Below are 13,462 nucleotides of genomic sequence, written 5' to 3'. Positions count from 1 at the left end.
CACTCAAGACAGCCTGCTTTGATTTACTACATCAGGGTTTTTCATATGCCAAGGTCCTATCATCTCTACTGGATCATTTAAAGTCCCTTGGCTTTTTTTTTTTTTGTTTGTTTGGTTTTTTTTTTTTGGTTTGTTTTTGTTTTTGCAACATAAGTGTTTTGCCCTGTGACCCTGGCTAAAATCCTGAGTATTGGAATGGACTTGCTGCTCAAAGGAAGATTCACTGACCTGCTACTTAAAATATACAGGATTTGTTTATCAAAACCATCTTTACATTAGCTCCTTGCCATAAAAGTCAATGGCAAAGAATGAAAAGTAAATTCCAACCATTAGAGACAAGCTGCTTAAATTGCAACACTGTTTTATTCTCCTTGTGTGAAATCTACATTTATGACATTCAAAGGGAAGGAATGTAACTAAATCCATCTATTCCTTTCCAAGCAGTTAGTGTTCCAGGGGCTGATATCTGCTTAGTTTTGTGAAAACACCAAAACCACTTTAAAGAAGCTGGGTGTAACAAATGTATCCAGAGGCACCTGCTGAATTCCACAGAGATGTGAAGCCTTGTAAGATTCAAGACTCTTTTTGCCATCACCATTATATTACAAGGAAGCTGGGTGGCCAATTTCATAAGCTGGTGTTCCAAGTTTTTTTTCCTCTCTTCCATGGCTTCATTTCACTTCATGCACTGCAGTGACTGACTCCTGGTCCTAGTCAAAGTAAGCAAGCCCTGCATCACCAATATCCCAGACTACAGGGGTCCATTCAGAAAACACATTAAAAATAGGAAACTTGAGACTGAAATAAAAACTTAAGCTCTGTCCCTCACATAAATTGATTTGGTATTTTGAAAAATCAAAGTCTCATTGACCTAAAGCTGTGGCTCAGATGAAATCCATAGAAAATCAACCGGCTTATTTTTAATTTAAGGATCTTTCCTGGAAAAAGAAAAAAGTACATCTTAACACCTAACTGAAGATAACCAATTATTTTATCTTGTCTCCACTTCTTCTGAAACCAAATAAGCCCAAACAATTTCACTGTTACTTAAGAATGAGCTATCAAAATGGGATGTGAATAAAAAAAAGTGGACATATTTTCAAGTTCTTCTTGCATTCTCTGGGTTCTTAATATATATTTCAGCAAATGCTACTTTAGCTGTAGCAATAAATATGAGCACCTGTTGTTTGTGTACCTACCAGTCTCTCAAATAGACCACTTCATGCTATAATTCCAAAGAGTATGTTCGTATTTTGTCTGAAAAGTAAACAATTCATCTCCTCACAAGGAAACAAGTCTGCTTGTCAGCACAGAAAATAAATGCATGGTGATGCCATGTATCAAGCATAAAATAATAGCACAGAATTTTGAAATAAAAATAACTACATCAAATCATCCTATGTGTATAAGTTCAATTAATGTAAACAAGCAAAAGCTAATTAGTGAATATTTCAGCTGCAGTATGGAAAATAGGGGACACGTGCAGGCACACACACCTTGAAGTGTATGAGGAGCACGCTTGCTCCTCTTTGGAGGAGCACACCACCCACCCGCACGGCTGATAAGGCACAGGAATGTTTTCCCCTCCCTCTCCCTCTCCCTCTCCAGCAGATGTGGCAGCACGGTGGAGATACCCGGCTGCGTCAGACGACTGCTGGGGAAGTGAAATCTTCAGCAGGAACTTTGTACCCGAATATATCTGAAAGTCAACACGGCTCATTGTCGCATTAGGGAGCTGCTGCTGTCCCAGGATTGCTGAGATACTTGGCAAGACAGACAGGCAGCCTCTCTGTCTCCCCGATGGCGTCTGCCTTGCTGCAGATTTGTCATGCAATTCATCGAGTTGAACTGAGCACATAAATTCTCAGTTATGACTAGAAAGTTAGAAAATTCTCCACAGATGAAAACTACGCATCCATGCTGATAGTCAGGCAGGGAGCACCTTGGGGAGCAAGAGCAGGAACAAAGGAGCACTCCCAGAGTGTGAGAGTGACTTAGAGAAAGGAAGAACAAGCTAAAAGTAATGCTGGTGAGAAATTAATTCAATGTTAACTCTAGAAGATCTTTCTACATTCATTCATTTTCCAGTCAAAACATCATTAAATATTTAAATCACTCCCACCATAGGTGGCAGTTTATTGAGATTTGTTTTTGGGAACTGAGAGTTCTCAAAAAGCTTCTACCACAATCTCAACTCTGAATTTAAAACCAGCATCTTCACAATAAACCACTGATCTCCACCCATAAATGTGGCAAACCAGCAGCCAGACACACAACGGGGAGATCATGCAGAACCCTCCACTTAACACAGAAGCTATACAACTCTGGATTTTCATATAAAACCTCATGTCAGACAGAAAGACCAAAACCAACAAGGTCCTTTCATAATAAAGACTCAAACCTTTCTCATATCATATATCTTACATGACATCTATAATAATTCATATGTTTTAAGCAAATATAGTTTGTTTTTTTTTCTTTTCTTAGAAAAAGCTCATTTTCAATCAATATTTTACACAGTGCAGGCCATACTCTATGGCTGAAGTGCAAAAACCTGAGCTTCTTGCCAGGGAAAGACTGAAGCCTCTATATATGAGGAAACAAACATTACTTTTGAACAACTCTTTTGAAGAAATCTGTCAAAGTCCTTACATAGTAAATATATGTAGACCCATAAAAATAACTTCATTTTAGTCCATTCTTTCCTCCTTATTTTATAACAATGTGTGTGACTCATCTAAAGTGTACCTAACATGTTTCATTAATATCAAGGTATAAAGTAGTGAGCTACTCTGAATCCTGCTCTAATTTTAACATTTAGCCAGAGTACTTTGTGTTTTATTTCAAATTTGATTTTTTTTTTTTTAATTGGCCAAGTCCTAGTGTGCAAACAGTTTTACTGAATATGGCACCAAATGATCAATGTCAATTTGCTGTAGAGAGCACTCTAAGTATCTCTACAAGCACCTTCTTGCTGACATAACACAACCATATCACAACATTAGGAAGTAGCAATGGGTGGTGGAAAGTTTCCCTTAACTACCCCAGGAGAATAAAGCAGTAAAACTGTAGCTGCAGACAAGCCTCTGACTCTGCCCAGCCACTGTGGTCAAGACTGAATGAAGAAGACACTCAGAAAGTTCTGAAGATGAGAGCAAAACCAAAACAATAATGAGAAACAAATAAAAATAACTTTTGTACTATTCTGGTTTGGCTTTTTTCAGTATTCCTGCCAAAGGAAATCCCCCTGCATTTTCTTAAGACACCTGTATTTGCATGAGAAGGAGGAAGCTAGATAGGAGGGCTTTTCTGATAGCCTTACCTGGAGGGGTTTGAAACAGGACCTGGGGAGTGTGTAAACTGAGAAGAAAACATTTCACAGGCACAGATTCTTAGTGGAAAGATACTAGTTCCCTGATTAAAAAATGTCCTGCAGGTCATATTTGCATGCATACACCATTTTCTTGTCACTCTTTTTTTTTTTTTTTTTTTTTTTTTTTTTTTTTTTTTTTCCCCAGAAGGGGCAATTACAGTCTTCTCTTTTAAGAGTCTTGGTACTTTGAATAAATTCCAACTTTTACTTACCTATCGGATCTCTCCTCAATGTTAGGATCCTAGTAGATCTGCAAGCAACTGGTATGGCACAGTCCTTCTCTGGGATCTGGTTTTTGGTTCAGGCAGGCAACAGGTGGGATGATTCTCAAACTATCTGCTGAGAAAGAAAACAGGCAGCTTCAAACAAAAGCAGGTACACCCAGGCAAAAATTTAAAATAAAACAAAAAAGGGAAAAAAAGAGGAAAAGTAAAAAAGCAGAAAACTGAAAGCAAGAATTGACCTGCAAGTAGTTTTGCTGTTTATTCTTGTATTTCTAGCTGAAGCCAGGTGACACAGGCACACAAGACTATGATGAAAATGGGGTGAGGGGAAGGCAAGAGGGAGATGCAAACATTCACCTCTCCACTTCAGTGGAGCCAACAACCAGCCAGCATAGTTGCTACCTCACCAACCCAGTCCCAGTTCCTGTTTTGCTTGATTTGGACTATGTACCTGAACTTCAGCCTACTGCCCTGGCCCATGAAACCTCACTAACCGTGGGGCTATAGGCACTCTCCTCCTTCCTTCCTTCCATTACACCTTCCCCTGCAAACATATTGTTATTAATATGTGGTCAATGCCAAGAGAAAGGAATTAAGGAATCCCACTCCATACAGTAGTAATGGCCTGACAGGGTTCATCTTTTCAGATGAGGCAAGCCAAGGCTCAAATCTGTAGTCACCACCCAGAAGAGCTCTATCACCTGAAGGGCTTTTATCAGTGCAGCAGGCAATGTACACATTTTATAGCTGTTAACTTTATCATCTTCTCCCCACCTTTTGTGTATTTTCAGTTGCCAGAAGTGCTGGGGAGGGCAGTGAAGTCAGAGTTTCATAGGAAACAAAGATTCCAAGGCCAGGGATAATCAGCCTAGCAAAGAGAGGCCAGAGACTCGTATGGAACTGCAGCAGTGGGAGCAACATCAAATGTTACTGACCATTGCTGCTGTGTCAGGGATTTGCATCAGTGCAGACTGAATGAACTGATCAGGGATGTGCTCTGCCACAGGCACTACTTCCAACAATGGCTCAATGGCTTGGTCTGCTCACTGCAGCGGCTGCATGCAGACAACAAAGAGTAGCAGGAAAAATCTCCCTAATATTCCTGAGTTTCCACAGTCCAGGACAGGAGTGGAACATCACAGGTGCAGTTCCTGTTATTTCTATTTCTCAGCATTCTCCCAGGAAGGGCTTAGCCATTATAACACATTATTTTGGATCTGTGGACCTTGGCTGACCTTTCCCCCCCCCCCCCACTTCTTTTAAGCACTGAGTACCTCATGCTCTCTTCCAAGTCCTCTCAAGCCATGGTCTGGAGTGTTCACTGTAGGGTCCTTGTTAATTTCTTAAATATATTGCTTAGAAAGGGAAGGTCAGACCTGAAGTAATAACAAAAGCACAGAACTAACTCACCAGAGGAAGGCTCCTCTGGTGTTTGGTGGGCTCATGAATGTTGGCAGGAAGGAAAAAATCATCGTTTCTAAGCACACAAACCTTTTGGTCCAGTACTCACATTTTTGGCTACTGCAGTCCTTCCATGAATCCTGGTTTTATTCATGGCTCTCTATAATTAAATTTATTGAACCCAGACATATAGCAGCCATGATACAATGGGGGCAGACTTCTGATGTCTGAGAAAGTTTTCTGAACATGCATGTTCCTTTCAGTGAGGTGAGATGACAGCAGTCTGCTCAGACCAGCGGCATGCTGTGGGCACTGAGCACTGATGACTTGGTTTACCACCCATGGTTTATCATCCTTTCCATGATAAAGGATGTGGCAACAGATAGGAAACTTTTCTCTACCTGTAATACAGCTACAGCACTGCCTGAAATATAAATTCCTCCAAGGGTGTTTGTACCAGCCTTTGCTCTCAGCTGTCAGTCTCCGTTCTCACTCAGGGTCTGTGCTTGGGTACAGCAGCCTTTGATATGACCACAGCTAATCAAAAAAGCTGCACAGGTGGGTTTTCAGCCCTTATGAATAAGAAAGTTGGGGTTAGCTTCGAAAAAGCCTCTGAAGGAGGTGAAAAAGGAGGATTTGAAAGCAGGATATCCAGACGCATTAAGTTCTCTTCACCCCCGTGGTGTGGAACACCGTTACCGTGACACAAAGGGAACACAGGGACCAGCTTTTTTTCTTTCTTGTTTCTTTTTTTAAAAGAGTTGTTTCATCTCTTTGGATATATAGAATTAGCTGTTCATTTTTCCCCTCATTTAAATACCTCTCAGGAGGAAGGAGAACGCACACGGGCACTACTTCCCACATGCATCATTTTCCAACTCTGCTCCTTCACAGGGGTTTGGTGAGGTCACTCCATTATGCAGCACATTATTTTTAAACACTTCAGTGACTCCTTCCAAAAAGTTCCCTCTTTAATGAAATCTGACACAACAGAAAAGGCAACGGGAAGTTTTTCTTGGTTGTACTTATAATCTTAAATTGCTTATCCCGAGTGTGTCAGACAGCAGGGCCACGGGGCCAGCAAGGCTGCAGCCACTGACCTCTGAACCCCGGCCGGACCTTGCCCCGGTCAACTCCGTGACAGGAAAACTGGCAGACTTTGAACCCAGGCTTTGGGGCTGTGAGCAGGGGAACAGCTGCACTTTGCAACAGGAACTTTGTACTTCGACACATGGACATTTAATCTCCATAAAAGAGCCTTTGTTTCATTACTTATTAACATCTCCTCCTTGAGTAAAGTTCTTTGTTAATGAGGCTTTAGAGCATGGTGTGAGGGTTTTCCCCCCACTTTCCTTTGCCCAGAAAATAAAATTCATCACCCACCTTGATAGGATTACATTAAATGTTAAAAAGTTTAAAAAAAATCAATTTCAGACTTTATGCACCTTCTGAATACTGTGGATATTTGCTGCGTGCTCTATTCTGAGTGATCAGTTCTAATAACCAGACCTAAATACAGAAATCAGGCAATGTTCTGAGGCCTGTCTTTGCAGAGATCACTTTTTGTGATGATACCTACAGTAATTCAGCCCACAGTGACATTCAACCTTACTTAATAAATCAGCTAAAGAGATGAAATAGTAGAAAAGTGTCAGCCCATCCACACTAAAAAGCCATACTTTATGGCAGTGTCATGAGTTTTATAGTTGTACAGCTTTTTGTTACCAGTTTTACTTTGGAGCAGTGTCAGTGCTTGGCTTCTGTGTATTTCATCATAAAATATGCTAACATGCACAGCCCAGCAAATTTGAAGAAGACATTTGTGCCCTGTCCTTTACTAAAATAAATCTTTGATCAGGAACAGAAACCTACCTAAACATCAAATGAAAACCTCAAGAAAGAGGCCACCTAAGATGCTTTACTCATTTCTGCACCAACAGTAAAACCTCAAGATGCCTGTATGCATTTACTGTAACAAAACTAAGTGACAGAAAAGTACTGGAAGATCCTGGTAATGCTCCATTACATCTGTGTTGTCACAAAAATATGGAGCAGCAAGAGAAGATTAAGAAAGTAAAGGTGTACTGAACAATTCTTCATCTGCAACTAGAATAAAACAAATACTTGGAAGTATAATATTTGTTACAGCTTGTTAGAAATAAATTATCCACAGGCAGACAGATCACAGTCACACTTTTCCTATTTTTCATCACTACCATCTTTTCAACATGAATTTCCTTCCATGCCTCTCTGGTGACTTTTTTCTCTTCCTTTTCTGTTTCTCTTCCTTGTGATGGGGGAGACACCCTCAAGCACACCTGACCCAGTTTTCCTTCATTTTCATTAACAGTATGATACAAAAAAGGAAATTTCCAACTAGTCTAGCAAGTCAGGTGAGTAAAGAATAAAGGATGTGAAGGGATATCAAAGCACTCCCTTGCAGAAGCTGGGCTAGCTGGACTCAGAAGCAATCAGAGGAGGAGGGTCAACTCCCACTGCTCCCTAAGAGAAGCCCATGACTTTTCTCATTTGGATGTATTTTTTTACCCCCCTCACACCCAGGGCACTGCTTTGTCAGCATCATCATTCATCCAAGCCCAGAGTTTGACTTGCACACTTTGCAGAGAGCAGACTGACAGAAAATGACACAATTACTTTCCTTCTGTTAGTACATTTTGGGTAAGAGTACTTTTGCCCTGCCGTGACCTGCAGAGCAGCTGGAACAGCTACAACTCTGTTATTATTTCCCTGTGTTTATCCAGCAAGCTGAGACTTTCTCCTCCTTGAGGAGCCCCCCCAAGATAAGGCAGGCATTATGCATTCCTCATCACCTCCGCCCTGGAACACAGCCCTCCAGTCACACGGGCCTACCATCATGATCATAAGATTTAGCTGCTGCTAAGAATAGGCACGATCCTTTGGAAGAGATCCTGCTTTATTCCTGGGTGCAGCTTCTGAATGGTGTTAGACAATAAAGCCCTTTAGGCTGGATTCTGGATGGCACCTGCCTGCTCTTTCCATCAGCTCAGGGGTGTCAGACCTCTCCCCACGAGGGCAGGCACGAAGATCTGTGCCATTTGCTTAGTTAGGGACAGCTGCAGACGTGCACAGGAAACCATAATGTCTCTGGGAACAAAGCAGGAAAGCCTCTGGGAAACTACAATACCTTTAATTTAAATAAATAAATAAAAATAAATAAGCATGGAACGAGAGCTGAGAAGAGCAACAAGAATGATTTTGTTCTGGAAAAAAAAAAAAGACTCCTTCCAGTGAGACACTGAACTAAATGTATTTTGCTTCAAAGAGAAGATTATAATCTTTAAGGGACTAGACAAGAAGATATTTCATAAGACTCTAAATTAGTGGGCAGACACACAACAGAATCCAATATTTGCAAGTTCAATTTGAAGATAAAAAGCACGCTTTAAGTCTAATTAGCCACTGAGATGAATTGTCAAAAGATGCAGTAAATTCTCCATCACTAAGAAGCTATTTTAATTATTATATGCTTAGCTTCCACTAGAGCCCAGAAGTCTCAGACAAACCAAATAATCTCTAAGTTTATCTAACATCTAGTACAAGCCACCCCCTCTGTCTGAAAATTGTTCCTGTTGTTAATTCCAATGCGATTATTTTTTCCCCAAGAAATTCAAGGTGGGAGAATTATGACAAGTGGATAATTAGGGCATACAACATCAGGTCACGTAGACATTATTTATATAATAGCATTCCTCAGTCCAGTGCTTCCAGGGCACAAAATAAAAGGTATTCCCTAATGTCTCATTCAGGTTAGAAAATCAAAATAACAACAACAAAACCCCAACCAAACAAAAAGTACTATCACATTATATATAAATTTTAAAATATACAATATACAAAATGTATCATGTACAGCATTGTCGTGTGTTTTTATCAGTTCCAGAATTCACCACAGAGAATCACAGAATGACCTAAGTTGGAAGGGACCTTAAAGATCATCTCATTCCAGCCCTCATGCCATGGGCAGGAGCACCTTCTACTATCCCAGTTTGCTCAGAGTCCCATCCAACCTGGCCTTGAACGCTTCCAGAGAGGGGGAATCCTGACCTTCTCTGGGAAATCTGTTCCAGTGCCCCAGAATCTTCACAGAAAAGATTTTTTTCCCTAATATCTAATCTATTCTAAACCTGCTGTCATTCAATTTGAACCCATTCCCCTTTGTTCTGTCCCTACATGCTCCTGTACATAGGAATATCTACAGTATTTATGTAAAGAGAGGGAAGGTTTCAGACTGGCACTATCAGGCACTCTACCAATTCCCTCCTGGAGCATTTTAGCATTGTTCTATACCCTAAACAAAACCCCATAGCTTGCAGAACATTATTTCTTTTTTGGTCCTCTAAGAGTTTACATGGGTAGCTCCTATTAATGCTAATCAGAGTTAAGGGCAGAAATCCCCCATGGACAGCCATGTTGTCTGGGGATATGTCCATAATTAATATGTTCTGAGAGTCTAATTTTGAAACAAAAGTAATCAGGCTTAAGATGGGTTATATTAAGAGCAATAAACCTGTGACTGCATATTTGCCTATATATATGTATATACTGTATCCAATGTCAGACCAATGTAGTCTGACAAATAGTTCACAAGACAACTTCTAAAAACAAGCTCTATCTTAGCTCAGTTTGGGAGCATGATATGTGAGTATGTAAGAAGAGAAAACACAGTGGGGTTTGTCTTCTTTCTGTTTCTTACTCTTTGCAGCACATCATTATTATAAATGTTAATGCTCATCATTGTTCCTCTTCACATCACATTGCCCAGGCTCAGCAAAGCTAACATAATCCTAGCACTTCTGATGTTACAAATGAAAATTATCCGTGCAACGCCATGGGAATATTTGTAATACCAAAGATGTGGAACGGGGACTTTGTGACAAGTACATGGAGGAGAGAAGAGGAATCTAGATGGCTTGGACATGAGTGGTTTTGCAAGTAAGAGATGCTGTAATGGGACAAGGAATACAAAATAGAATCATGCCAACAGAACTTGGTTTCAGTATTATTTAGGATTTCTGTCACAGAAAGAGACATTTTCAAGTCTGTGGCTGCTGATGCTCCAGCAGAATTGATGCCCAAATCATACATAATGTATTATATACAACACAGTGTATTAACTCAGCTTCAAAGTGTTAATATGTCATGAAACTTAATTCAGATATCACAGATTATGCAAAGGAGGTAGAGATGTGGAGACATACTCTCTTTTTTCAGAGGTGTCAGGCAGACAGCTTTGTGTCCCCAGTTCAGTAGAACACATCAGCAGCTTGCTCTAAAGCTCTTTCACAAGGTGAGGGCTGTGTGGCTCTTCACCCCAGTGTTTTTTACAAAGAAATCCCATACTGAGGGCAAACCTATGTATTTAAAAGAAAAAGGGCAGAAGAAGAAAACAGACCAGGTTTTTCAGTGTCACAGCTGCTGATATATTTTATACTGCAGATGTGAAAAACTGTATAATATAAACACAGAAGAATTTATAATTTTCTTTATTTACAATAACCCTAAGTCCTAACTAGTTCTGTATGGGTAAAAAATCCATCTGTACCCTCTGAATGTCCATTAATAAATAGCAGCAATGGATACCGTTTTCCTGGTCAGATGCTGGGAAGAGAGACCACAAACTGAGCTGGGAATGGAGTAGCATGGAGACTTACGTAGTGTCTCTGTCAGCTGGGAAGGCAGCTCACGACAAAAGAACTTAAAATGGAGATAGAGATCTTCTTCCTTTTCCACACACACTGTTTTTGTGAGTCTCTCACTAACTACTCTCTCCCTGAGGAATTCCATGCTTCACATAAGCTGCTACTAAAGGAGATTATAAACAACACCTACCAAAATTACACTGGAAGCAACAGAGGGAAAGCATCCACAGGAAGCTTTTGCTCCTGCTATGAAGCTTTCAAAATCCCCTTTGGAGTCACTTCAGCTGAGGGAAGAGGAATGTGATCTAAGACTAAAAGTGAAGTTTAGCTCCTGACACTGCCATATTATTTTTGCATGAACTTGGGCCCTGACACTTTTAAAAACAAGTGGGAAGAGATATATATATAATTGTCTCTGGGTGTCACTTCATCTGTGGAAAAGGGAAAACAGATGACAATTTTCTGCCTACAGAGATAATATAGGTAGATAACATTAAGCATTAAAATATTAATGCTGGACACATATTAATATAGACTGTCCACTAATATCTATCATCTTTCTGGATGTTTAACTTCAGGTTACAGAATGCAATTAGAAAATACTCTTATGCAAAATACTTAATGATTTTATTCAGAAATTCTACAGGACTCCCATTATTTGAAGCAAGAATTCAAAATATAAACCAAAGGTGGATAAATAAGTGCATTTTTCTTTGTTTGAAAAAAAATTCCACCTATTTTTAATTTAAAGGCAACTCTGTCTCAGAAGCCACACATGCACACAAGAACCCAAACCAAAAAAACCCCTTTTCTAACTCTTGAAACTTAGAGGAATCTACCTTTAGTAAATGAATTGGGGGAGTTTAAGCCTCCATGATTATCTAGGTTATGGCTTTTTTGTATTGTCTGTACTAAGCCAAGAGGAAAAAGAGATGCTTTCATTATTCCGACTTAATGAGCACAGTCAATTTAGACCAGCTAGACAATCCAGTGTATTTGGAAACAAAGAAAATTAAACCGGGAAAACACACGAAGTCCAGGGTTCCCTGGAAGAGAAACCAGCTCGCAGGGCTGCTCACAGCCCTGCACAGCAGCTGAAGCAGGCCACGTCCCTCCTCAGTGACCACTTTGGGGAGCATGGGGATGAATTAAACAAAGCAAGTCTGCAGGAGAGGGTCCACACACATAGCAGAGAAACCTTGCTGTCATTAAATACTGGGAGGTCAAGGAGCTGCATTCTGTACGCTTCCACAATTCACTAAATATGTTCTTTCTGCAAGATCAACAACTGATGCTACCAATCCCCCAAAAGAGCAATTCCTTGAATGTTTGCTCAAGAAACGCCATTCATGGTGGGTGATAAACAATTTGGGAGTCTGTTAAGCCATACTGGGACAAATTCACACCACCAATGTAGAGATAAACAGTTGTTTTTTTTTGTTTTGGGATTTTTTAACGACAAAACAGTAAAGTACATAACCAGATCATATTTGACCATCACCTTCTCCCTTAGCTACATCAGGGGGCATCCAGCCTGCACTCACCCACTTAATTCTGTCCCATTCCGTGGTGGCTGAAGCTCCAGGTTCTCCGCATCTCCTCTTGGCCAAGTTAGAGCATCCTGATGTCTCTCAGGTGCTCCTCATGAGGGCTCACTTCCTACTTTCTCCTCTAATGGCAAATCATATTCCAGAGCTCCTGCCAAATATGTCTGTGAAGGCTTAGTTTTCCCATCCCCTGTTTTCTGCAATTAAACTTAGGATATAATAGAGGACTTAGGATATGTAATTAAGGCTTAGGTTGTAATAAAAGGGACGCTCTTTTGTTTAAATTCTCTGCCTTACTGTGGCTGCTTTAAATTTGTATTTCTATCATTCTCTAATTAGTATCTCTCTTCAGTCTTTAGGCTGGCTTTTCCTGTTTATAAGACTGTGGTAAAACATCATAAATCATTTAACCTAGAAAAAAGTGATCATACCAACAGTTTACCAAAGATACAATTATTAGTTTGCTCTCAATACTACCTGGAAAATACAGACAACAACAATTCCAACAGAAAATTAGTGTGAGAAAGGGGTTACAAGGATGATTTAAACTCTTCTTCCTACACAGACAGCACAACTTCTGGGGACTTCCTCACAGTAAATAAAAATATCTCTGTGAAGATAATTAGTTCAGGTGTGGCAGCAGTCTAGAAGGTGGCTCACCTGGAATCACTTCAGGTATTCACCCACTACCAAACAGCATGCACATATTTTTCCCATCTCTCATCCTTGTTTCAGCAAGCATCCTGCCATGCAGGGAAAGGCAGAGGTACCAACACAGCAGGCTCACCAGGACTAAGAACAACCCATTAAAATGGATATAAAAGTCAGAAGAGTGGTAATGGGGAACTCATAGGAGTCATTTCCCCCCAGTTCCTCTGCCCATCCATTTTCACACATCCCTCCCCCCATTCCTCTGGGACAGCCCTTCAGGTTCTGTTCTAGTTTGCCCTATGGAGAGCCTAGGTCAGTTCCCCCAGGATCAGAAACTGTGAAAGGAGAAAAAGCTGCAAAGCAATTTGGCCATCAGCTTTACAACAGCACCCTGCAAAACACTAATTCCTTCTCCACCTTTTGTTTCAGTCCCACAACACCCATATTCTGCACTTGCATGCACTCCTCTATGTGAACACAATTACTCTCCAACAACATAAAAACTCTCTTTTTCCATTTAAAATGCACACATTTTCAAATTCTGTCCTCTGCTGCAACAAGGAAAGTGTGTGAAGCTAACTACAT

The 13,462-nt window shown here is 40.4% G+C and overlaps 1 protein-coding gene across 2 annotated transcripts in view; it reads right to left on the bottom strand.

The window, feature by feature from the left end:
• NRIP1 (nuclear receptor interacting protein 1) overlaps positions 1-12,327 on the bottom strand; it is a 102,579-nt gene extending 90,252 nt beyond the window's left edge. For both annotated transcript variants that reach the window (XM_064410899.1, XM_064410903.1), the window contains exons 1-2: positions 12,224-12,327; positions 3,586-3,712 (exon numbers count right to left, since the gene is read on the bottom strand). The gene's annotated coding sequence lies outside the window, so the exon portion shown is untranslated. The remainder of the gene's footprint in view (positions 1-3,585; positions 3,713-12,223) is intronic.
• Between the last annotated feature and the right edge of the window lie 1,135 nt (positions 12,328-13,462).

Source organism: Passer domesticus, chromosome 2, assembly GCF_036417665.1.
Source record: "Passer domesticus isolate bPasDom1 chromosome 2, bPasDom1.hap1, whole genome shotgun sequence".
In the NCBI taxonomy this organism is placed as follows: domain Eukaryota; kingdom Metazoa; phylum Chordata; class Aves; order Passeriformes; family Passeridae; genus Passer; species Passer domesticus.
This window is presented reverse-complemented; position numbering and strand designations above follow the sequence as displayed.